Raw genomic sequence first — 25,836 nt, forward strand, 5'->3', positions numbered from 1 at the left:
TTCAATAGATTTGGTTATAGTGGATTTAATGAGTTCCTATGTGCAAAGCATTATGCACAGTCCAAATATGAACCCTCATGAAGTTTTTGTGCAAGGGAAGATGGATGTATAAGTAATTCTATAAAAATAAGACAAATTAAAATTTTTACTATAGTATAAATATAAGTGACTCATTAAAGAAATGAAAAGGAAAGTGCTGTTGAATCACAGACCATATAAGAATTCAGCTTTGGAATTTGATGTTAAATATGTGGGGAAGATTGTTGAGAACTAAAATCACACGAGCAGAGGCTTCCATGGAAATTATCCCTGTGTCATACTAGATCAGATTTTATGGAAGAATGCAGTAACATTTGCAACCTTCAAACCAAATTGTGATTATTCTGAGAAAACTTAAATTCCATTGAGATATGTGGGCTTTGTTTATTATGTGATAGAGAACCACTTAAGTTATTTTAAAAGAGTGGTAACATAATCTTACATCTTATTAATAAGCTAACTTTGATAGCAATATGACGGATACACTGAAGAAGCAATATAATGGCAGCAAGTAGACCTGTAAAGTGATTGTTGTAATAGAAGAATGACATGAAGGTATTAAATATTGTGGTAGTGGTGGAAGAGAAAAAGGGTGCCTGTGAGACATTTCAATGTTAAGATCAGTAGGGTTTGTTGTCTGTCAGGACTCTAAAGTATAATATAAGTGATAGATATCAAATTCAAATTAGCTTGAGAAAAGTGAATTTTTTGAGTCATAGAACTGGAAAGTCTAGGTTGGACATGGTTTTAGGTTTAAGTAGATCCAGTAATTTAAGGCTATGTATCTCCACTTATTGGCCCTTATTCTTTTTATACATTTGACTGTGTTCTACTAAATAGTTTCTGCCCACTTGACAGATTTACATCCTTCCAGTTTAGCTACTCACTGTACTGAAGAGTTTCATGTTTTCTCTTCCTTTTATTGGTTTCACATGGATCACATGATTATTCTTGTGCAAGGGACTTTGACATGGAATAAGAGAATTTCAGTTTTCTAGAAGTCTTTGAATAAGGTAGACAAAAACAACGGCCACCCAATATAGTGGAAATGAAAGACTAAAACTTCAGTTTCCTATCTTAGGTGACTGGATAAGAGAGATCCAGAATAAAGGAGAAAAAATTTATTTTTATATTAATGAGAGATCTGTGACTTGGTTCATATTGAATTTGAGTTGACAGTGGGACATCTGTATGGGGATGATGAACATCAAAGCAAATATAAAGTCAGATCAGTAGAAATATTGTTGACTAGGCTAATCCTCCGCCTTGCGGCGCCGGCACACTGGGTTCTAGTCCCAGCTGGGGCTCCGGATTCTGTCCCAGTTGCCCCTCTTCCAGGCCAGCTCTCTGCTGTGGCCAGGGAGTGCAGTGGAGGATGGCCCAAGTGCTTGGGCCCTGCACCCCATGGGAGACCAGGAGAAGTACCTGGTTCCTGCCATCGGATCAGCACAGTGCGCCGGCAGCAGCGCGCCAGCTGCGGCAGCCCTTGGAGGGTGAACCAATGGCAAAGGAAGACCTTTCTCTCTGTCTCTCTCTTCACTACGAAGACTAGAGTCAAAGCCACAGCTCTCAAAGAAATGGAGATAACATGTAAACCAGAAGAAGGCTGCTAAGGATGGACGAAGAAGAAAGAGGTCAGAAAAGAAGCCTGGTATAGCAGGAGCCTGTCATGGTCAGACAAAATCAAAGAGAACCAGGAAATATGGTCATAGAGGTCAAAAAGGAGACAAGAGCAGCAGTTTGAAATTGATGCTAGAAATTTATCCTAATGAATATGTATAAGCAAAACAGAAATGTATTGGAAGGATATACAGATGCTTGTAGAAATGAAAGGAAAGGTAGAGAAGCAGTTGGGGACATTCAGAAACCAGGCAGCGCCAGTGTTGAAATCACAGTGGCTGCTTGGCATCTATCCTTGATACAACCACCAAGGAGTGGGAGTGGGAAACTCCTCTCAGTCTTGTTCCTTTTCCCACAGTTCCATTTCTGAGGGGAGAAGTCCAATGGCCGACCTTAGGAAGTCTCTGCTTCTTACCTAGGATGAGGCAAATGATTAGTGGTCTCATAAGACTCTTCAGTGAAAGCAGAAATGTCCCCTTATCAAAAGAAGATGGAATGGAAGTTCAACACTCAATTTAAAAAAAAAGGCACAACAATGTGTGCTACAGAGGACTTATTTGATGGTATTGGTAAAGACAAGCAGTTCTCCCCAGTGGAGCTGCCTTGGAGGTAGTACCTTATGTACTTTATCATAAAGTCATAGATCTTTTTGGTTCGAGATACAACAAATATTCTGTTACCTGATATTGTGGGCAGAAGAATGCTCTTTCTAAAAATATCCATGTCTTAATTCCTAGAATCTGTGAATATATTACCTTACCTACATGACAAAGGGAAATTGAGATTTCTGATTAGCTGACTTTAAAATGGGGTAATCATTCTAGACTATCTTGGTGGGCCCCATGTAATCACAATGGCCTTTAAAAGTGTAAGAGGAAGACAGGAGATGAGGTCAGAGAAATGTGATATGAAAAAGACTCAACACCATTGCTTGCTTTGACAATGGAGAAAGGGGGCCAAAAGTCACGGAATAGGTGTGCAGCCTCTTGAGTGCAAAAAGCGTAGAAAACCAGTTCTTCTCTATAGTCTCCCAAAAGGAACATGCTCTGCCCAATGAGACCCATATGACTTCTGACCTATTGAACTTTAAGATCATTTTGTTCTAAGCCACTAAATATATGATAATTTGTTATGTCAGCTAAACTAAAACACACCACCACATTCAAACAGAGACAAATAAAGGGTTAAGTGATTTGCTAAATTGTCCTAAGCTTTAGATTCCAAAGTTAGTATTCATTATACATAAGTCACGTGTGCTAGATATCCTTGCCAATAAAACTAGTGATTGTTTGGAAACAGGATAAAAATGAAAAGTAAGTTTGATTTTCCTCTTAGTTATTCTGTTAAATAATTTTAGGGTTCAACTAAGGAAAACAAAGTTAAGTATAATTTCATAGTTTTTTTTTTTTTACCTATTGAAAGGGTTATTTAAATAATATCTGTGGAGTATAGCAGAACCATTTTATAATGTTAAGGTGAGTTTTATTTCTTTTTACTTTAAACCTGACAACTACCTTCCTCTCAGTATCATGTCCAAATGCTTTAGTTTTTAGTATGAATTACTTATAACCATAATTATTCTCTCAGAAAAGATGAACCTTACTAAATATTTTTTTTTAAATCAGTGACTATGCAAGTTTAGGAATGGGTAGAGAGAGAGAAATGTTTCTTCTTAGAGGAGATTTCAAAATGTCATGGTAATTTAGGAGAGTGGAAATGTGGAAGGAAGATATAAATGGAATAATTAGCAAGATATCAGGAGATTGGGAATATTATACAGGGTGGTGCAGCCAATGCAGATAACAGATCTGACACGTGATTACAAGTTATGTTTTACATAGCACATAAGGTAGTGCCCAAATCGTCTTCGATTAAAAGTTCTGCTTCATGGCCGGTGCCATGGCTCACTAGGCTAATCCTCCGCCTTGCGGCGCCGGCACACTGGGTTCTAGTCCCAGCTGGGGCTCCGGATTCTGTCCCAGTTGCCCCTCTTCCAGGCCAGCTCTCTGCTGTGGCCAGGGAGTGCAGTGGAGGATGGCCCAAGTGCTTGGGCCCTGCACCCCATGGGAGACCAGGAGAAGTACCTGGTTCCTGCCATCGGATCAGCGCAGTGCACCGGCAGCAGCGCGCCAGCTGCAGCAGCCCTTGGAGGGTGAACCAATGGCAAAGGAAGACCTTTCTCTCTGTCTCTCTCTCTCACTGTCCACTCTGCCTGTAAAAAAAAAAAAAAAAAAAAATTCTGCTTCATGCAACAGCAACAGTAACAGCCTTGTCAGTCTTCCTTCCTTCCTTCCTTCCTTCCTTCCTTCCTTCCTTCCTTCCTTCCTTCCTTCCTTCCTTCCTTCCTTCCTTCCTTCCTTCCTTCCTTTTATGTGAGAGAGCAAAATAGAGAGATAGATGGGGAGACACGTGGACAGATATCTTCCATCCACTGGTTCATTCCCACAATAACCAGGGCTGGACCAGGATGGAGCCAGGAGCCTAAAACTCATTCTGGATCTCCCCTATGGTGGAAAGGATCCAAGTAATTCAGCCATAATCTGCTGCCACCCAGAGTGTGCATTACTGTCTCTAAGGGTTCACATTAGCAGGAAGGTGGATTGGTAGCAGAACAACCAGAATTTAAAGCAAGTACTTCAATATGGGATGCAGGCATCCCAAGTGGTGACTTAACCACTGTATCAAACACCCACCCCAATGGCCTTGTATTTGTGGTTGCCTGAGGGGAATGATAAAATATAAAGGACCGTTTTTGCCTTTGGCTTTAAAATTATGGCTGAGAGCACTCTGGCCTCAGAATCGGCCCTTAAAGCATGCGGATCTGGCTGAAAAGCCCATGAGAGTATTCAGGCACGGAAAGCCAAAACACTCTGGGGAAAAAAAAAAAAAAAAAAAAACTAAATGAAAGATCTCCACGAGTGAGATCCCAGTGGAAAGAACAGGTCATCAAAGAAGGAGGTACCTTTCTCTGAAGGGAGGAGAGAACTACCACTCTGACTATGACCTTGTCTAAATATGATCAGAGTCGGCGAACTCAAAAGGCTTCCATAGCCTTGGCGACTCATGACAAGAGCCTAGGGTGATTACTGATGCCATAAACAAGAGTGTCAATTCGTTAAGTCAACAACAGGAGTCACTGTGCACTTACTCCTCATGTAGGATCTCTGTCCTTAATGTGCTGTACATTGTGATTTAATGCTATAACTAGTACTCAAACAGTATTTTTCACTTTATGTTTCTGTGTGGGAGCAAACTGTTGAAATCTTTACTTAATGTATGCTAAACTGATCTTCTGTATATAAAGAGAATCGAAAATGAATCTTGATGTGAATGGAAGGGGAGAGGGAGCAGAAAAGAGGAGGGTTGCGGGTGGGAGGGAAGTTATGGGGGGGGGAAGCCATTGTAATCCATAAGCTGTACTTTGGAAATTTATATTAAATAAAAGTTAAAAAAAATCATGGCTGAGAAATAAACAGTCTTAAGTTAATATGGAACAAAGAATAAAAATTCCCAGGAGGCAAGAAATCAGAGTGCAAGGGGTCCGTGAAAGTAAGCCCAGCAAAGCTGTATATAAAATCCTAAGGGGGGTTTTGGATACTAACACTCATATAATCAGGATTTGAATCAACTGTCTGTAGAAGCTGAGTAGCTGGTTGATCCCAACTGAACTCAAGGCTACAAAATCACAACCATCAATACTACCACTATCATGAATCCTAAAACTTACAGAAGGTTCTTCATGTACCAAGCTGTGCACTAAAACCTTGTAAAAACCATATAACTCACATAATAATCCTATAAGCTATTATATTCCCATTTCACAAAATGAAAATATATAGAGAAAATGAAAAACAAAACAATACAAAAATTTCCTTAACGTTTTTATACCTAGGAAATGAAGAACTATATGAATTTCAGTTGAACCCAGATTTATCTTATTCCAGAACCATACCTAGTAAAACAGTGAATCCAAATATCTTATCTGAACCATGCACATTAAAATGATGGGTGAGTGTTTGTTTTAAAAATACAAATTCCTAGATGCTATACAAGTCAAAATCTTTTTTTTTTCCTTAAGAATTATTTTATTTACTTGAAAGACAGAGTTACAGAGTGAGGTAGAGTCAGAGAGAGAGAGGTCTTCCGTTCCACTGGTTCACTCCCCAACTGACCACAACTGCCAGAGCTGAGCTGATCTGAAGCCAGGAGCCAGGAGCCAGGAGCCTCCCCCAGGTTTCCCACGTGGGTGCAGGGGCCCAAGGACTTGGACTTGAGCCATCTTCCACTGCTTTCCCAGGCCATAGCAGAGAGCTGAATCAGAAGAGAAACAGCTGGGACTCAAACCAGCACCCAAATGATATGCTGGCGCTGCAGGTCAGGGCTTTAAGCCACTGCACCACAGCGCTGGCCCCACAAGTCAAAATCTTTTGTGTGAACTCAAAATAATCTAACTTTTAGCAAAATGTGGTCTGTGTATATGGCTTTAATCCTTATGTGCTTAAGTGTGACCCATAAACCCACTTAAGTTTAAGAATCACTACACTCTTCTGTTGTATACAAATCCTACTTCCCTAGATCAATAGTTCTAACACAGGGTTGGTCAGGCAACCCTTGATTGTATTTAGGATAGTACCTAACTTTTGGAATTGGTGAAGATAATTTATATAGCATATTTTTACTATCTGTTTATGTAAGAGTACTTCAAAAAGTTCATGGAAATGTGCATTATTTTATAATTCCATTTTTCTATGAACTTTGAGGCCCCCTTGTACACATATATTGCATAGTATGGTATGGGGAAATCAATGAGAAAATGGTTGATAGAGGAAACTGAAGAATTATTGAGTCTTACTTGGAGCTATGGGCTGTGCTAGACATTTATATTAACCCTAATGTCAATCCTAAGTAATTATCCAAACTGTCTCCTCTCCCACATCTCGATAACAGAGCCCCAGATCTTCAGATTCTTTTGTGTAATTGCATTAGTTCTGTAATTAGTCTCTCTATCCCCTATGTTCCTCCTATCCCTGGTATTAAATACTCTCAGATTGTAGAGTATACTTTTAAAAGGCTGCATAAATACAAATGTGCAAATTCTATATAATAATCATAACCCAAAATTCCTGTACCCACATTCAGGCCAGAAACAGAGTATTATCATTCCTCAGATGCCTCTTACATGAGCCTGCCTGCCTCATTGCCCCCATCCAAAGATATATCCTTAATTAATTCTCTTTTCTCCTGTGTAGTTTCTGTGGGATTATTTTAGGGGTTTGTTCTTTTTTTTTTTTTTTGCTACCTAATAATATAGCTCTAAAAAATACTCCTCAGTTTCACCTGTTTTTGAAATTCAGAAGAATTTGTAAGAATTCTGTAACTTGCTGCTTTCATTCAACATTGTTTTTGAGGTCTAGTCATGTTGATGTATGTTCTGTAGTTCATTTTATATCTATAATATTTTATGAATATACCATAAATTATTTCTACATCAAACAAATGGATGTTTTAGAATTTTTTATTTGAACAATGTTTCCATGAGCACTCTTGCTTATAAGCATAGCATTCAATAGTTTATTTAGGTATATAACTAATAGTGGAATTGAGGTTATGTAGAGTTTGAGCATGTTCAGTTTTCCTGGGTAATAGAAAACTGCTTTCAAAAGTGATTTATCAATTTATATAAATGGCAGTAACAGCTAACAATAAATTCCTACTCTTGTACATCTTCGTATAATTATGTGGTCTAACATTTCCATTCTGACCAATCTGGAAAGTGATTTAACTTACATAGTGGAGAAATTGAGTATAATTTCTTATGTTTGAAAACTATTTATATATCTTTTAATGTAAAATTTCTATTCATTAGTGTTACCCACTATTCCATTGAGTTATTATCCTTTTTCTTATTGGTTCTTAGATGCCATTGGTATTTACTAAATTCTAATCCTTACAACTACAGTAACTATCTGGTTTCTATTTGTGGTTTGACTTTTTATCTTTATTATGATATTTTGATGCATTTAATATTTTATCAGTTTTATTGAAGATCATTGACATAGTTAAATGGACAATAAGGTTGTCTTTAATTTTTGTTTATATCAAAAAAATTTCATTTATTTCATATATACAGCTTTAAGAACATAATGATACTTCCCCCATGATCCTCCCTCCATCCTCCCCACTCTCCTCTTTTCTTATTTTTCTTTTAATTTTTGTAATGACATACTTTAAATTTTACTTTATAATCACATAATTAATACATATTGTCTCATGTATCAATGATTCACTCTTTTTATTGCTGAGTAGAATATCATTGAATGACTTTTTTTTTTTAATTTATTTGACAGGTAGAGTTACAGACAGTGAGACAGAGAGACAGAGAGAAAAGTCTTCCTTCTATTGGTTCACCCCCCAAATGGCTGCTGCGGCCGGCACGCTGTGCCGATCCGAAGCCAGGAGCCAGGTGCTTCTTCCTGGTCTCCCATGTGGGTGCAGGGGCCCAAGCACTTGGGCCATCCTCCACTGCCTTCCCGGGCCACCGCAGAGAGCTGGACTGGAAGAGGAGCAACCGGGACAGAACCGGAGCCCATATGGGATGCTGTTGCTGCAAGCAGAGGGTTAAAAAAGTTAACCCTCATGGTGCCAGCCCTGAATGACTATATTTTTTAAAGATTTATTTATTTATTTGAAAGTCACAGTTACAGAAGGAGGGAGAGACAGAGAGATCTTCCATGCACTGGTTAACTCTCCAGATAGCCATATCAGTCAGGGTTGGGCCAGGCTGAAGCCAGGAGCCAGGAGCTTCTTCTGAGACTCCCACATGTGTGTAGGGACCCAAGGACATGGGCCATCTTCTGCTGCTCTTCCAGCACATTATCAGGGAGCTAGGTCACAAGTGGAGCAGCCAGGACTTGAATCTGCGCCCATATGGGTTGCCAGCACTGCAGGCGGCAGCTTAACCTTCTAAGCCACAGCACTGGCCCCCCAAATGACTCTATTTATATGGTTATTAATTGACCAGCATTCCCATTAGTTCCATTTTTTTTTTTTGGTCTGTTTCAGCAAAGCTACTGTGACTATTCCTGCTCAAGTCTATCATTTTACATTTCCAACAGCATGAAAGTTCCAATCACTTCACCTCCTCACAGCAATTTGTATAATTTTTTTTGCTTTTTAGTGCTAGACACTCTTTTTTAAATTTTATTTAAGCTACACAAATTTCATGTATTTCATATATACAAATTTAGGAACATAGTGACACTTCCCCTCTTACCCTCCCTCCTGCTCATGCTCCATTCCATCTTCCTCCTCCCTCTCACATTCCCACTCTTAATTTTTACAAAGTCTATTTTCAGTTTACTTAATATAGTATAATTAACCCTACACTTAGTAAGAGTTCAATAATAGTATAAAGAAAACAAACAAACAAAAACCCTCTGTTCCTTAATGGAAGAGACAAGGGCTGTAACTTAATCATCGAATCTAAAAATGTCAATTTCACTCCAATACATCAAATTTTAGGTACTCTATTAGCTACCACAGATTAGGGAAAACATGATCTCTGTCTTTCTGGGACTGGCTTATTTCACTAAGTATAATGGTTTCCATTCACATTCATCGTTTCAAAGGACAGGATTTCATTTTTTTTATAATTGAGTAGTATTCCATGGTGTATATATCCCATAATTTCTTTATCCGGTCAACAGTTGATGAATATCAGAGTTGATTTCATATCTTAGCTATTATGAGTTGTACTGCAATTAGGATGGCAACACCTGCCTTTTTTTTTTTTTTGCTTTCTGTTGGCATGGAATATTTTTTCTATCCTTTCACTTTCGATCTACATGTATATTTGTTGGTGAGATGTGTTTCTTGTAAGCAACAAATACATGGGTCTTGTTTTTTAATCCATTCAGCCAGTCTGTATTTTTTAACTGGAGAGTTGAGGCCATTTACATTCAAGGTGACTATTGGTAAGTAACAACTTGGTTCTGCCTAGCATATTATGTCATTCACTAACCCACCATCTTGGAATCTCCAATGTTAGACATTCTAACAAATATGTCATGGTAGCCTATTGAGGCAATAATTTACATTTATTACTAGGATTGTCTTTTTGTGTGCTTACTTGCCATTCAAATATTTTCTTGGTAAATATCTGTTAAGACATTTTCCCATTTGTAATTGTGTTTTTATTATTGAATTTTGAAAGTTTATTATATATTCTGAATACAGGTATTTTGTCAGATATATATATATTTTTTTTTCATTCCATTAACAGTGTCTGTCAAAGAACAGAAGTTCCTAATTTGGATGGTGTTCAATTTTTTAATAATTTTCTGTTTTGGATCTTGTTTTATTGCATATCCAACAGTTTTTAACTTAGGCACAAATTTCAATCACAGATGGCTTCACTGGTGAATCTTACCAAAGATTTAAGAAAGAAATAGCACCAATTCTATACAGTCTTTCAGAAAATTGAAGAAAGAAGTATACATCTCAACTTACTCTATTGAGCTACCATAATTCTGTTACCCAAACTAGAAAAAGACATTACAAAGAAAAAAATCGTGAACGCACATACAAAAATTCTAAATGAAATTCTAATACACTGAATCCAACAATATGTAAAAGGGATAATACATCATTGCTAACTGAGGCTTATCCCAGAAATGCAAGGTTATTTTAACATAGAAAAACCTATCACTGTGTTAGCAACGTAGAACAGAAAAACCAAAATTATCTAAATAAATGAATAAAGCATTTGACAAAATACAACTTCCAATGAACTAGGAAAAAAAGAAAACTACTTCAGCCTTTAAATGACATCCACAAAAACCCTGCAGCAAGTATTCTTAGCGGTGAAAGAACAAATGCTTCCTCTCCAAGTGAAGTAAATGTGATGGCACAGTTGGTAAAGCTGCTCCTTGGGATGCTTGCATCCCTTTTTGGAGTGCCTGGGATCCAGTTTTCTGCTAATGTACATCTTGTGATGATGGCTCAAGTACTTGTGTCTCTTCTACTCAATGGGAAATCTGGATGGATTTCCTGGCTCTTGGCTTTGGCCCTACTCTTGCAGGCATTTTGGTAGTGAGCCAGTAGATGGAAGATTTCTACCTATCTGTAGCTCTGTCTTTCAAATCAATAAATAAACTTAAAAATGTGTATACACTGAGAATTTAGGAGTAAATCTTACAAAAGAGGTTCCAGACTTGACAACTTACAAATACAAAGCTTTGCTGTGAGAAGATTACAAAGAACTAAATAAATAGAGTGGCAATACCATGTTCATAGACCAGAACATTTGGTTTTGCTTGGATAACGATTCTCAAAATTCTCCTGTACACTCAATGCATTCCCAAGACAGATTACAACAGGACAGTGTTGTTTTGTTGTTTTTAATTGACAAGTTGATTTTAAAGTTCATATAAGAATGAAAAAGGTTTAGTATAGTAAACATAACTTTGAGAAAGAAGAAGCAGGTTGGAAGAATTGCACTACCTAACTGAAACACTTGTAATAAAACTACAGTAATGAAAAGAGGGTGCTATTGGTAGTAAGACAGACAAGAAAATCAATAGAACAGAATAGAATGTCCAGAAATGGACCCATACATTTCTTTTCTTTTCTTTTCTTTTCTTTTCTTTTCTTTTCTTTTCTTTTCTTTTCTTTCTTTCTTTCTTTCTTTTTCTCTCTTTTTTTTGACAGGCAGAGTTAGACAGTGAGAGAGAGAGACAGAGAGAAAGGTCTTCCTTTTTCCATTGGTTCACTCCCCAAGTGGCCGCTATGGCCCACGTGTTGCGGCTGGCACACTGCACTGATCCGAAGCCAGGAGCCAGGTGCTTCCTCCTGGTCTCTCATGCGTGTGCAGGGCCCAAGGACCTGGGCCATCCTCTACTGCCCTCCCGGGCCACAGCAGAGAGCTGGATGGGAAGAGGAGCAACCGGGACTAGAACCTGGGGTGCCAGCGCCACAGGCAGAGAATTAGCCTAGTGAGTTGCGGCGCCGGCTAATACATATATTTTCAACTGATTGTTGATAAAGGAACAAAAGATCCAAAGGTGTAAATTCAGCGAAAGATGGATAATCCTTTATCAATATTTTTTAACAAGAACTTTGATCTATCCCTTCCACTATATACAAAAGGTAATAATTTATGAAAAAGTTTTCAATTTTCTTATATAAGCGCTTGTCCATTTTACTTATCCTTCCTCCTTTCCCATGCCTGAATACAACAAGAAAAGACAGTTTCTCCTTGTCAGAGATCAGAAAGACAAGAGAAGTCTGGTCTTCATGATACTATGGTCTGAAACATAATATTCCATATATATATTTCCAAATGGAAAAATCTAACTCTGTAAAAGATGTTATTAATTTGCACTATTCCTGCATTGTTGTCAGAGTATATTCTTTGTATTATTTAATTATTTGAATTACATAGCTGTATGATAAAATTTTGTACATGTACTATGTATTAAAAGAATATATGTTCAATATATATGCCAGTGCTGTTGCATAATTGGTAAGGCCACCACTTGCAATGCTAGTATCCCATATGGGCACCAATTGGAGTCCTGGCTGCTGCACTTCCAATCCTGTTCTCTGGTATGGCATGAAAAGGCAGTAGAAGATGGCCCAAGTGCTTGGGCCCCTACACCTGCATGGAAGACCGGAAGATGCTCCTGGCTCCTGGCTTCTGATAGCCCCAGCTCTGGCCATTGCAGCCAATTGGGGAGTGAACTAGCAGATGGAATATCTCTCTCTCTCTCTATCTCTATCTCTCTCTCTCCCTCTCTCTCTGCTTCTGCCTCTCTGTAACTCTGCCTTTCAAATAAATAAATAAATCTTAAAAAAAGAATATACATTCAGTGGGAGTATTGATGAGAGGGATATGGGGTAGGGGGAAGAATCACCATGTTCCCAAATTTGTATATATTAAATGCATGAATTTGTATTCCTTTAAAAAATGCAGCCATACCTAATTAGCAACTATTAAAAAAATGTTCTGCAGTTGTTCTGTTGTGATTAATATATGTCTATTAAGTTAATTGTGTTAATCATGTTACTCAATTGTTACATATGTATACTGAATTTTGGGGTATTTAAAGCAAATACAGAGAGAAGTGTGCTAAAACCTTCCACTAGAATAACATAGATTTTGTTTTTTGAGTTCATTTTTCCTTATAAGTTTCCCAATTTTTGCTTCCCATATTTTGAGGCAATTTTATTAGAAGCATAAGTGATAGAATTAACCTCATTCATTTATTGAGCAAAACTTCCTGAGCTTGTAGTACCTCCCACTTATTGTGGTAGATTCTAAAAATAATAATGTCATTGAACTATCGTATGGGGAGAAAAGCAAACTCAATCTAATGCAGTCAACTTTTTCTAACACGGATGTTGCAAGTCCATGTGGGCACTAACGGGATCACTGAGAGGGAAGGCATTGAACTCTGAGGATTGTTAACCTGAGCACTGAGGTGCTAGGTGAAAGTTGCCCAAAGGATGTAGAGAGATGGCAATAGGCGTGTGAGACTTTTAACCTATCCTTATGTGTCTTTATGTTATCCTGATAGTGAAAGGGAATGGTTGAAGGACTTTTTATGGGAATATCTACTTTGTGTTTTCAAAATAATGTCTGTACCCTGATAAAGAATGAACTGAAAAAACTCAACACCAGAGATGCTAGTTGATTTCCCAGCCTTTGTCTAATCATCTTTACCTTTTGTTTGGAATAATGTTGTTAAAATACATATATACTGCTTTCCTAGGATTTTATTTTCATTCAGGGTAAATACATGATCCAATTTTGTACTAGAAGGTATAAGTTATTGGTTTATGAAAAAGCTTTCAGTTTTCTAATAAAGGTGCTTCCGCTTCTTATTTATCTTCACCTTTTTCTTTCCCAAATACAAGAACAAAAGCCACTTTCCTTACATGGAGGCTCAGAAAAACAAGAGAAGCCTAATCTTGATGATATTATTGAATCTGAAACAGTCTTCTGTTAGGCTTCCATCAGTTAGTTCACGTTACTTGCAGCTGCTGAACACCATCCTATTTGATATGCAGTAAATATTTTATTACTCTCCATATACCAAATTCTACCTTGATCCTAGGCAAAGAATCCCACATCCTCCCCTAGATACTCATCTTTTTGAAATATCCTTAGATATTTTCCTTCACAGTGCTCTTTCTATCACCCAGCACTTTAAATCTTGTCTTCTTGACAATAGAATCTATTCTGATGGACATCAGAAATCTTATACTTCTCAGTGTTTTATAACACAAATTAGGCACTCTAAATTTCAGCTGTAGTCCTGTTCCTTTCCTTCCAATTTGTATGTTACATTTAGGGAACAACTTGTCAAACCATATGAAAAATTTTTTTCCTGTGAGAAAATAATTTAAGTATGTGATAGATTAAGTATGTGATAGAACTCAAAGAAAATTTCGATTGGAAATACTGAAAAGAGGTTGTCAATTTTAAGAGCTAATTCTTTAATTTTTATTAACTTAATCAATTTTTCTGAGATTAAGAGTGCACCTCTAAGACCTTTCTCATTCTTTTTTTTTTTTTTTTTTTTTTTTTTTTTTTTTTTTTTTGGCCAGGCAGAGTTAGACAGTGAGAGAGAGACAGAGAGAGAGTTATAGACAGTGAGTGAGAGAGAGAGAAAGGTCTTCCTTCTGTTGGTTCACTCTGCAAATGGCCGCTATAGCCGGTGTTGAGAGGATCGGAAGCCAGGAGCCAGGTGCTTCCTCTCGGTCTCCCGTGTGGGTGCAGGGACCCAAGCACTTGGGCCATCCTCCACTGCCCTCCCGAGCCACAGCAGAGAGCTGGACTGGAAGAGGAGTAACTGGGACTAGTACCCAGTGCCCCAACCGGGACTAGAACCCTGGGTGCTGGTGCCTCAGGTAGAAGATTAGCCAAGTGAGCCATGGCGCCGGCTAGATATTTATTTCTAAAGCAAGTCTACTTTACAGTCAAAGGAATACACAGCTGCTATCATCTCCTTGCTAACTAGACTATTAGATTTAACAAGCCTGGTTACTAATATTCATAAAATCTGTGAAATACATATCACACTGGCTAACCACTAAGAAAAAAAGATTATTCCAATTCCTTACACCAAATTAATTCAAAATTATTACAGGTATACATACAACTAGTAAAACTCTCCAAGTGTATATTGGTGGAATAAAAAGACTTTTAACTCTATCATAAAATGGAAATTATACAATAAAAGAATGTATATATACTCTTGTATCTGTGTGCGCATACATATTGCACACATATATATCATATATGCAACCTAATTAATATTTCAAAGAGAGAAAGAAAAAGGAAAAAAGAAAAACCAAAAAAAATTACAAGAAAGTTTTATTTAAATATAAGTGGCAATTAGGAATCAGTAAGATGAGGGGCTGGCATTGTGGCACAAGGGTTAAGCTACAGCCTGTGGTGCTGTTATCTGATATGGGCACCTGGTTCAAGTCCCAGCTGCTCCACTTTAGAACCAACTCCCTGCTAATGGCCTGGGGAAAAGCAACAAAAGATGGCTCAAATCCTTGGGCCTCTCCCGCCCATGTAGGAGACCAGGATGAAGCTCCTGGCTATGGCCTGGCCCAACACTGGCCATTGTGGCCATCTGGAGAGTGAACCAGTGGAGAGAAGATCTTTCTGTCTCTCTCTCATCTCTCTGTAACTCTTTCAAATAAATAAATAAAGCTTAAAGAAAACTCAATAAGATGAAAAAGGAAAAGGAAATTGTTAATACAAGAACAGCTTAAAATATAGAAAAAGAAATTTGGATTTATGCATGTAAATTAAATAACATGGGATAAGGTATATACATGTCAACTAAAATAAAACTGGGATATTTTCTGCACGTCTGATTCACAACTGTTATAAAGAAGGATAAAGACTGTATAGTCTTCTTGCACATTAGATAGAATTTCAGTACTACATGTGGAGCCATTTCAAGCAACAAAAAGCATAAAAATGTGACATTAGATAGACTGGGAAAAGGACACTTGTTTGTAGCATGAGAACTGAAAAAAGAAGGGACCATATAACCTTGTTTGACCTCAGTTGAGGATGTGTGCCATAAATGATTCAAACATTTCATTGCTGTATGTAAGCTCAGATAGCCAGGTAAAATACTGTAAGTATTGATTTTGGGATTATGAATAAAGCTTAATGAGTAAGTGAATTTACAAACATGGAATCTATGAATAATGGAGAATTAACTGTATATTCACCTTGACCAGGAACTACTTCGCCTTCTATAGGGCCATGAGAGGTGGGGAAGGCATTGTTAACAATATTGCCTTTTATATTATATTAATTATAATTATATTATATTAATAATAACAAGCATTATTTCTGAAGCATATCTCATGTCAGGTTTTTGCAAAAATTTTTAGCTAAGGAGAGGCAGTTCTCTTCCAATGACGGATAAGAGCCTAGTCTACCTTTCAGAGTATTCTGGTGGTATTAGTTTCAGATTTGCCCATCCTTTTCTATCAGATCTCTGTCTTTAACATTAGACTTGAGAGGGTAAGCATTCGTTCTTTATCAGAACACTGGCACACTTACAAACAGATCCTAATTTTCTTATAGCCTCCTTGATGACAGGGTGGAGATATAACAGTCTCTAGCATACAGATCTCTTACCAGACTTGTTCACTACACCCAAGAACATGGCATAAGTTCCCTGCAACTTGTCCCAAAAATATTTGAACAGACATCTCTAACACCAAATCCTCAAACTCTATCTAGATCAAATTTTGGTCTAAGTTTTCTCTCTTTGACCACCCCAACTCCTTTCTCTCCCTCCATTCTCTCTGCCTCTCTTGCCATGTTTTTTCATTCTAATTCTCTCTTTTCTTCTTCTTTCACCATCTGGTGCACTCTTAAGAGAAAATTTTCAGGCCCTACTTCCTGATTTCTCAAGATGAGGTCCTGGGGCCAGTGCTGTGGCATAATGGTAGAGCTGCCTCCAGTGCCGGCATCCCATATGGGCGCCGGTTTGATTCCCAGATGTTCCACTGCCAATCCAGCTCTCTGCTATAACCTGGGAAAGCAGCGGAAGATGGTCCAAGTTCTTGGGCCCCTGCACCCACATGGGAGACCCAGAAGAAGCTCCTGGCTCCTGGCTTCGGATACGCACAATTCCGGTTGTTGGGGCTATCTGGGGAGTGAAACAGCAGATGGAAGACCTCTCTCTCTCTCTCTCTCTCTCTCTCTCTCTCTCTCTCTGCCTCTCTCTCTCTGTGTAACTCTGAATTTCAAATAAATAAATAAATCTTTTTTTTTTTTAAAAAGGATGAGGTCCTAATAAATACAGTCATGTTTTTCCCATTGACAAATAGTTTCTCGGGGGAGATTTGGATCAAGACTAGCATGACACCTACTAAGTAGAGCAGGAACAAGAAAAGACAATCAGTACATTTTGGAAAGGAATATAAACCTACCAAAGACCTACACAAAATCTCTATTCTAGATTATTCATTCAGTGAAACTATGTACTAATGTTAAATTTTCACACCTAAAGTATATGGCTGTCTCATCTTTCAATACTTTTATTATGATCTGGTTAAAACCCCACTTTACTTTGATAAATACAGTTAGAGTGTCAGTAAATATTATATATAAAGAAATAAAAAATTGATAATACAGTGAAATACAACATTTTCCTGAAATGGGGGAGTCTTCAAATAGTTCATGGAAAAAATGTGTATTTTGAAAGAAACCTATGCATGGATTTTTAAATTTTTTGCACCAAAATAAACTTAAGTACCCTTGTATTCCCAAGATTATTTAAAGCATGTTTCCTTGTAATATGAATCCCTGGCTAGAAATAAAATGTGTGTTTATATACTTTAGCTCAGAATTTAAATCATTTTTCTCAAAAATATCTTCTTTTGCTTAGATACAGATCTGTACAGTAATAGGAATATTATGTCACTGCTTCGTTTAACCTTTCTCATTGACTATAAAATAGGCTCCAAACTCCATAGCCTTTATTTATTTTTTTTAAAGATTTACTTATTTGAGAGACAGAGTTAGAGAGAGACGAGACAGCCAGAGAGATCTTCCATCTGCTGGTTCACTCCTCAAATGACTGCATCAGCTGAAGCTGGGCCAATCAGAAGTCAGGAGCCAGGAACTTCTTCTGGGTCTCCAATGTGGGTGCAGCAGCCCAAGCACTTAGACCATCTTGTGCTGCTTTACCAGGCACAATAGCAGGAAGCAGGATCAGAAGTGGAGTAACCAGGACTCCCAACTGGTATCCATATGGGATGCCAGCACCATAAGCAGCTGCTTTACCTGCTACACCACAGCGCTGGCCCCTAGCCTTTATTTCGGCTGTACAAGAATAGTTCATTTTTGGTGCCCACAGAGAAAAGGATTCAGGAATGATGTCTTGAAATGGCTGGGGGACATGATTAGGTAAGGATTTAGAGATGCAGCAGGGAAGAATGATCCAAATGAATATTCACAACAGATCTGAGACTGGAGTGTAGAACATGGCTAGAATACAGAAGACAGTAAGTTTAATTAATAGCAGTGGGGTTAAATTCTGGTTAGCCTAAAAGGAATTTTAGTTGGAGATCATTTATGGTTTCCGGAAAGGGAAATAAGTTCATAAAAAATGTTCCTTTAAGGAATATGCTTCAAACTATCGTGCAGAAACTATACTATCTTTCTGAGAATTCTAATTGTCAGTAAAATATATCAGAAATATTAAGAAAGATTTGTATTTGATTTAATTGCTTGCATATATTTCTTTTGATCATTGAAGTTCTGATAAAATGAAAAGCCTCATATATGGTCTTATCAAAGGAACACATAGAATTTGATAGAGAGCAATCAATATAATATCTTTCTTGGACCTGTGCCCTTGTGTTCTTTTTAAAGAACATTTTCTTTGAAGTTGAAAATAGGAATGAAGACTGATTTCCACTCCTGTATTTTGTGTGTGTTTATGTGTGTGTGTATGCATGTATGTATATATGATAATAGGTTTTGCAGACACTTACAAGAGCAAGAAAGTTTTTTTTTTGGCTTTAGTTTAAAATAGATACTCAATGTAACCAGGAAGAAATGCATTTGCAACTTTCACCGCAATATTATTTGAGCTAGTTTATGAAAACTTATATTTTCAAAATACTCTCACAGGCTTTGATATAATGATGAATAAGTTTTTCAGTAGAAATAAAATTACTATTTTCCTTGGGCCTAACAAGATCAAGGGTTCTGTTTAATTAAAAACATGGAACAGGGGCCAGTGCTGTAGCATAGTAGGCTGTCTCCATTTGCAGTGCCAGCAACCTATAGGGTTGCTAGTTTGAGTCCCTGATGCTCCACTTCTGATCTAGATCTCTGCTAATGGCTTGGGAAAGCAGTAAAGATGGCCCAAGTGCTTTGGCCTCTGCATGTATGTGAGAAACCCAGAAGAAGCTCCTGGCTCCTGGCTTCAGAATTAGTCAAGATACACCCGAGGCAACCATTTGGGGAGTGAACCAGTGAATGGAAGATCTCTCTCTCCCTCTCTCCCTCTTTCTGTCTGTAATTCTGCCTCTCAAATCAGTAAATAAAAATCTAAAAAAATGGAATATTTACAAAAAAGACAATCCAAAGGGGGACATTTATGATTTCTTTCAAATGATAGGTCTAATATTTAAAGTCTATGGGTCTTTTTATTTTTAGTTTTAAAGAAATAGGCTGACAAAGCAAGTAAGTAAGATGATAAATAGATACGTAGATACATAGTTTATTTTGTTCTAAAAAATCAAGGATTTCAGTTTTTATACTTAGAGAATAGAAGCTTGATCCAAATAATTTGGAAAAAATTTAAATAATTTCTGGACTTTAAAATAGGATCTAAACAAACACAAAATTCATAATTCTTTCTAGAAATTTCAAGGCAAGGAAAAGTATGAATATGTAGATATTATAATTCAGTTAAAAGGAAGCACTGTGTTTTTAAAGGGGCATATTTATAAAAGGAATTGTGTATACAATCTTCTCAATACATAATCAGTGAATATACAAAAACATGCAAAATACAAAGAATTAGGACTGGTTCATAAATTTTTAGCTCATGCATACCCTTTAAAATTTTTTTTTGATGAAACTACATTTTTGAGGCACATTTTGGGTTAGTACATGGATTATTGGGTTAGTACATGGATTATAACCTAAATAAACTTATTGATAATACCTGGAAGACTACGCTTTCCTAGTATTACATAGGTTTTTGTTGCTATCACATAGAATTCAGGAGTATTACAAAGGGTTGGCCAGCGCCACGGCTCAATAGGCTAATCCTCCACCTTGCGGCGCCTGCACACCGGGTTCTAGTCCCGGTTGGGGCACCGGATTCTTTCCCGGTTGCCCCTCTTCCAGGCCAGCTCTCTGCTGTGGCCCGGGAAGGCAGTGGAGGATGGCCCAGGTGCTTGGGCCCTGCATCCGCATGGGAGACCAGGAGGAACACCTGGCTCCTGCCTTCGGTTCAGCGCGGCGCGCCGACCGCAGCGCGCCAGCCGTGGCAGCCATTGGAGGGTGAACCAATGGCAAAAAAACAAACAAAACAAAACAAAACAAAACAAAAAAACCTTTCTCTCTCACTATCCACTCTGCCTGTCAAAAAAAAAAGGTTAAAAATATTTCTATTTTTTTCTTAAAAATGCTCAAAATAACCCTTAACAAAGTCTAAAGTGCTGATCTCCACTGATTTCTGAAGAAAATAATGATCTTAGAATGCTTGACATGCTGCCACAGACAGGCTATATTACTTTTGTTAACATGAGACCTAATGCTTGTTTAATTTGTTCACTGTTTTATTTCTCTAATTACCAGCAATTTTTGCATCTGTGTTTGGTATAAAATGCGATCTGAATTTTTTTCCAGTGCCCTTTTTCCATCCATGGCCTTGGACAGAAAATAGCAATTAACATTTTTGCTTGTATTACTGTTCTCTTTAACCTTTGGGAAGTCCATGAACAAAGCAGCATAGCCATATATGGCTATCTCAATGTTATGGTCACCCATGCATGGTTTCCACAACATAGATTTACCTCCTTAGACAACCATTAAAATTCTAACTCTCTGCTTGTAAGGACTGTATCCAATGCTGATAACCTTTTGAGTTTTGCTCACTATTCTAACTTTGAATCCCGTTCATTTCTGGCCTTTGAATTTGTCTTTTGTTTCTTTTGAGTTCAACAATAAAGTGTAAATAATATTTTGTAATTTATGGAGTGTTTGTATGTACTTGAAGCAGGTACCTGAGGTATCTTACACATCAGGTCAGTCTATAATATTTACCAGATCTCTATTATTTGGGGATTCTTTTTTGTCCTTGAGATTATTTCTTTTATTCCTAAATTTCCCATCCACTGGCCTCAGTGGCCAGGTAGATATATCCTACAAAAAGAAGTCTGTGAAAATGTTAAGTAAAAATTTCAAAATTTTAAACCAGAATCACAGTCTGAAACCAAAGAGCTTTTTGACTGACAAGGGCTAGTTCTTCTAAGGAAAGCTGTTTTGTTTTTATTTCTGAAAATTTTTGGTTTGAATCATCAAAACCAGGGACTATAGATTATAGCATAGATTATTTAAAAAGTTAAACATCGACTAGGGCAGAATTTAGAACATGGCATTAGAGGAAGCACAGAAAACAGTTGATAGCTAAAAATTAGTGTATTGACCAAGGAATTCCTGTAGGAGGAAACAAAGGAAACCTGAAGCAAAAGCTATAGGTAAACCACCCAAAACAAGGAGCCAGGTAGAGGATTTAGCTGAATCTCAAACAACAAGTCTATGAATGCCAAGGTAACGTCTGAGGTAACCACTCATTCTCACTCCATTGAAGACATCAAGCAACAAGCTACATTATCAGTGGGGAAGGCAAGTAAAGGGGCAGGCACCATCAGAAAGAACCAGAAGCCTCTCTTCCACTACAATGATAATGGTTAGCATATAGAACCTGTTCTAAGCACTGAATGGCTTATCTGTTTAATTCTCACAACTTACGAATTGGCAGTAGTGTTATATCTAGTTTTTTAATTAATTGATTAATTTTATTTATTTGAAAGATAAACAGAAAGAAAGAGAGGAACACACACTCACTCACTCACTCATTAACTCACTCACACAGAGCTCCTATCTGCTGGCTTACTCTCCAAATACCTACAATAGCCAAACCTGTGCCAGACTGAAGCTGGGAGATAGGAAGTCAATCCAGTTCTCCCACATGGGTGATGGGGACTCAGGAACTGTAGCCAATACTACTGCTTTCTAGGGTATGCATTAGCAGGAAGCCAGAACTTGAGGGGAGCTGAAGTTTGAACCCAGGCATTTTAATGTGGAATGTGCTAATCTCAATTGGAGACTCAACAATTAGGCCAAATCACCCCATTATTTCTATTTTAAATATGAAACAAAGATAGAAAATTTAAGGTTATATAACTGGAATGTAGTAGATTCATAATTTTATTTGTATCCAGATCCTACTGAAGGAAGAAAAATGAGGAGAAAAATCCTGGAGGAGGTTGAAGAGCCTGTTGAAGTTTGAACTTAAAATGACCCAATTTATATCCTAAAGAGGGTGAAATTTTACCCCAATTATTTGTGTTAGTCAGGATTCTTTAGTGAGGCAGAAGTAGTATATTAGATAGATAATAAAGATATATGATAGAAAGATACAGATAGATTGATAGACAGATAGACACATAGACAAGGAAAGCCAGTGATTAAGTTTCAGCCCAACTCTGAAGATCTGAGGACTAGGAGAGCTAATAGTTAACTTCCAGTCTGAAGACAGAAGGAAAGCAATGATTGATCCAGCTCAGTCAGGTAAAGAGAACAAATCCTCCCTTACTGTTCCTTTTGTTCTATGCAGACCTCCAATGGATTAGATGAGGTCTGCTTATGTGAATTGGTAAGAACAATAAGCTTTACACTCAGTCTACTGATTCAAATCTTAATCTCATCCAGAAACATCCTCAAACACACCCAGAGTAATGTTTAACCAAATACCTGAGGATGCTACAGCTGAGTCAAGTTGATCCTAAAATTAACCATCACAGTTCACCACTTCTCAATTCGACATTCATACAAATCTCTTAATCTGTAGTTAATCTCCAAATAAATAGGAACTTCACCTCACATATTACAACTGTTCTGTATGCAACTGAAAATGTATGCACTACAATTGTCCCCTTATTCCACAGCAGATATGTTCTGAGACCTCCAGTGCATACCCAAAAACACAGGTAATACCAAATTAGGTATATACTACTAAGTGATTAATGGGCAGGACCAAGATAATAGCATAAAATTAAGAAAGCTCCATAATGTTCACATTACATTTTAAATTCTCTCCAACTTTCTGTGAACTTGTTGACTATCAGTATATCTATTTCATCCCTGAAGTTCCTTGAACATGGATCATGACAAGTCCTGTACTGTCTGTATTTCTATATGTTATAATTAACCCAATGAAGGAAACACAATGTAGCAAACAGTGTTTCATAAATACTTGTTATCTAATCAAGGAAGAAAAATTGTCCATGTCGATACACTGGCCAAAGGAATGATTCACATCCTGGCCACTGTTAAAAACAGTGCACAATTTAAAACACATTGATTGTTAATTTCTGAAAATTTTCCATTTATTATTTTTGAACATCTTACCGTAACTAAAAATCATGAAAAGTGAAGCCTTGAATAAGATAAAACCATTATAATCTATTCCAAAGAAGATAAGGTAGAGTCCTTGAGTGATATTTATTTTTCTCTTTGTGACTCCATAACTTAAACACTGCTATATAAAATCAAGAATACTGAAATATTATGATTATAAATCAATATATCTGTGTCACAGGGGAAGGACATAAGAGAGGGCAGAAAACAAAGACACAGACACATACTCATAAGGAAATAAAGAGGACTACTCATGACCATTACACATGGCCATATTTGTAAGTACTTTTTCTACTACCCTGTGTTCCCTTTACCTTCATCAAGTACTTTAGCTAGTCATGGTTCTTTATCTAGTAAAGTGATCCAAATACCCATTACTGAATAAAATGAAGTTCTACTTGAATTGGGTTGGAGAAGTTTCCCATTGACATTAATAATAGACTATGTAATACTGAGACATCCCCAGGAAGCTCATACACAAGTCTTCCAGACAAACTCTTCCTCACAGCCATTGTGGAGCAGCAGTACAATTTCACCTTAGTTGTCAGGATCAGTCAATCATCCAGCCAGCACAGATATCCCTTCTTTACCAATTGATTCACAGAAGTGAAGATTCAAAGTAGCCAGGCAACATTCTTAACTCCTAGTTCAATGGAACCATTGCTGTATCTTCTGGTGGAAGCATTCTTATGTTTGGGAATAAGACCTCTAGGCCAGCAGAGCATAAGTTCACAGAATCAGGGAGTGGGTTCCTAGGGACAGTTGTGAGTAGTGCCACTCTCATTTCGACTCTTTGATTCCTGAACCTTGAATCCTGGCCAGGGAATAAATAGCACCATATATTAGACACTGATTTAGAGCACATACAGCATATACAGCCTTATGGAGAAACTTCCCTCAGTTACACAAGAAAGTGCCATCTAACTGGAGTTATAACTGGATCCTCAAAAGCCATTCCACTGTTCTGTCAAACCAGCTATTCAGGATGGAGAGGAAGAACTTGGTAAGACCAGCGACTTCCATGAACATGAGCTCACGGTTGTGCTTCTTTTGCTGTGAAGTGAGTTCCTTGGTTAGAAGCAATACTAGGCCAGCTCTGCGGCTCACTAGGCTAATCCTCCGCCTACGGCGCTTGCACCCCAGGTTCTAGTCCTGGTTGGGGCACCGGATTCTGTACCGGTTGCTCCTCTTCCAGTCCAGCTCTCTGCTGTGGCCCGGGAAGGCAGTGGAGGATGGCCCAAGTGCTTGGACCCCTGCACCCACGTCGGGGACCTAGAAGAAGCTCCTGGCTCCTGGCTTTGGATCGGTGCAGCACGCCAGCCATAGCAGCCATTTGTGGGGGTGAACCAACGGAAGGAAGACCTTTCTCTCTGTCTCTCTCTATCTCTCACTGTCTAAATCTGCCTGTCAAAAAAAAAAAAAAAAAAAAAAAAGCAGCAATACTATGTGGAATACCATAATGGTGGACAAGGTATTCTGTAAATCCGTGATTTGACAGAAGCATTGCATGAAACAAGGGCAAATTTGTAGCCAGAGTAACTATTCCAACAAGAACAAAACACTGCCCCCTTCTGTGATGGAGTGGTCCAGTGTAGTCATGGTGCCATATTCCAGACTCAGCATTGGTCTCTGCTGTTGGCATAATGGGCAGTCAGCAGTGAACATTGCCAGGTATGTATTGGTGAATGGAAGTCCACATTGCTGAGCCCATGCATGATCTCCATCTCTGCCACCATAGCCACCTGGTTCATAGGCTCATTGTTCACGAGGAACTGCAAAAAAAGTTTGGTTGTCTAGTCTACTTCATTATTAACATCCTCCTTTGCTGAGGTCATCCTTTGATGAGCATTCACAGAGACACATATATCTTTACATTTTTTTGGCCCATTTACCCATTTAAATAATTCTTTCCCAAATTTCCTTGTTACCAATTTCTCATTCAAAGTTCCTGACCAACTAGCCAGACCACTGGCCATAGCCCATGATTCAGTATAGCATCAGTTTCTGGCCATTTGTCCTTCCAAGCAAAGTGAACAATCAGATGCAGTGCTGGAAGTTCTGCCCACTGGGGAAATTTTCTTTCACCACTGCCCGTCAAGGATGTCCCAAAGAAGCTACAAGCTGTCAAGTTTGGTAGTACCTACATGTTAAATAGAACCACCTCTAAACTAGACCAAAGCTCTCTCTTCCTCTGTTAACTAATCATTTGGAATTCACCGTGAAGTCATATGTGCAGGCTTGGAGGAAGAAGGTAGTGTAGCTAGAGTAGGATCCTTGGGTATTTGGGCTACCTCTTCATGTAACTTACCTGTGCTTCAAGGATGTTCATGCCTAATCATAAATGCACACTCCTATTTGATGATGCAGTGCTGTTGTGCATGCCTACTGTATGGCTTGGTATGTCATAATGGCAAGTTTAGGACACATAGTAACTTGTTGATTCATGGTTAAGTAGTCGTGGGAGA

General features: G+C 38.0%; 1 protein-coding gene and 1 long non-coding RNA gene across 3 annotated transcripts in view; both read right to left on the bottom strand.

Moving 5' to 3' along the window:
• The window catches only part of PRKACB (protein kinase cAMP-activated catalytic subunit beta), a 223,868-nt gene that overhangs the window by 170,965 nt on the left and 27,067 nt on the right, over positions 1 to 25,836 (bottom strand). The gene's annotated exons all lie outside the window — the stretch shown is intronic.
• LOC103350135 (uncharacterized) overlaps positions 1 to 25,836 on the bottom strand; it is a 55,467-nt gene that overhangs the window by 4,927 nt on the left and 24,704 nt on the right. The window contains exon 2 of one of the 2 annotated variants that reach the window (XR_007924003.2): positions 2,340 to 24,185. The exons of the other annotated variant lie outside the window; for it this stretch is intronic. This is a non-coding gene — a long non-coding RNA (uncharacterized lncRNA). Of the gene's footprint in view, positions 1 to 2,339; positions 24,186 to 25,836 lie in introns of those variants that run through there. 2 annotated transcript variants of the gene reach the window in all.

Source organism: Oryctolagus cuniculus, chromosome 7 (assembly GCF_964237555.1).
Source record: "Oryctolagus cuniculus chromosome 7, mOryCun1.1, whole genome shotgun sequence".
NCBI classification, from domain to species: domain Eukaryota; kingdom Metazoa; phylum Chordata; class Mammalia; order Lagomorpha; family Leporidae; genus Oryctolagus; species Oryctolagus cuniculus.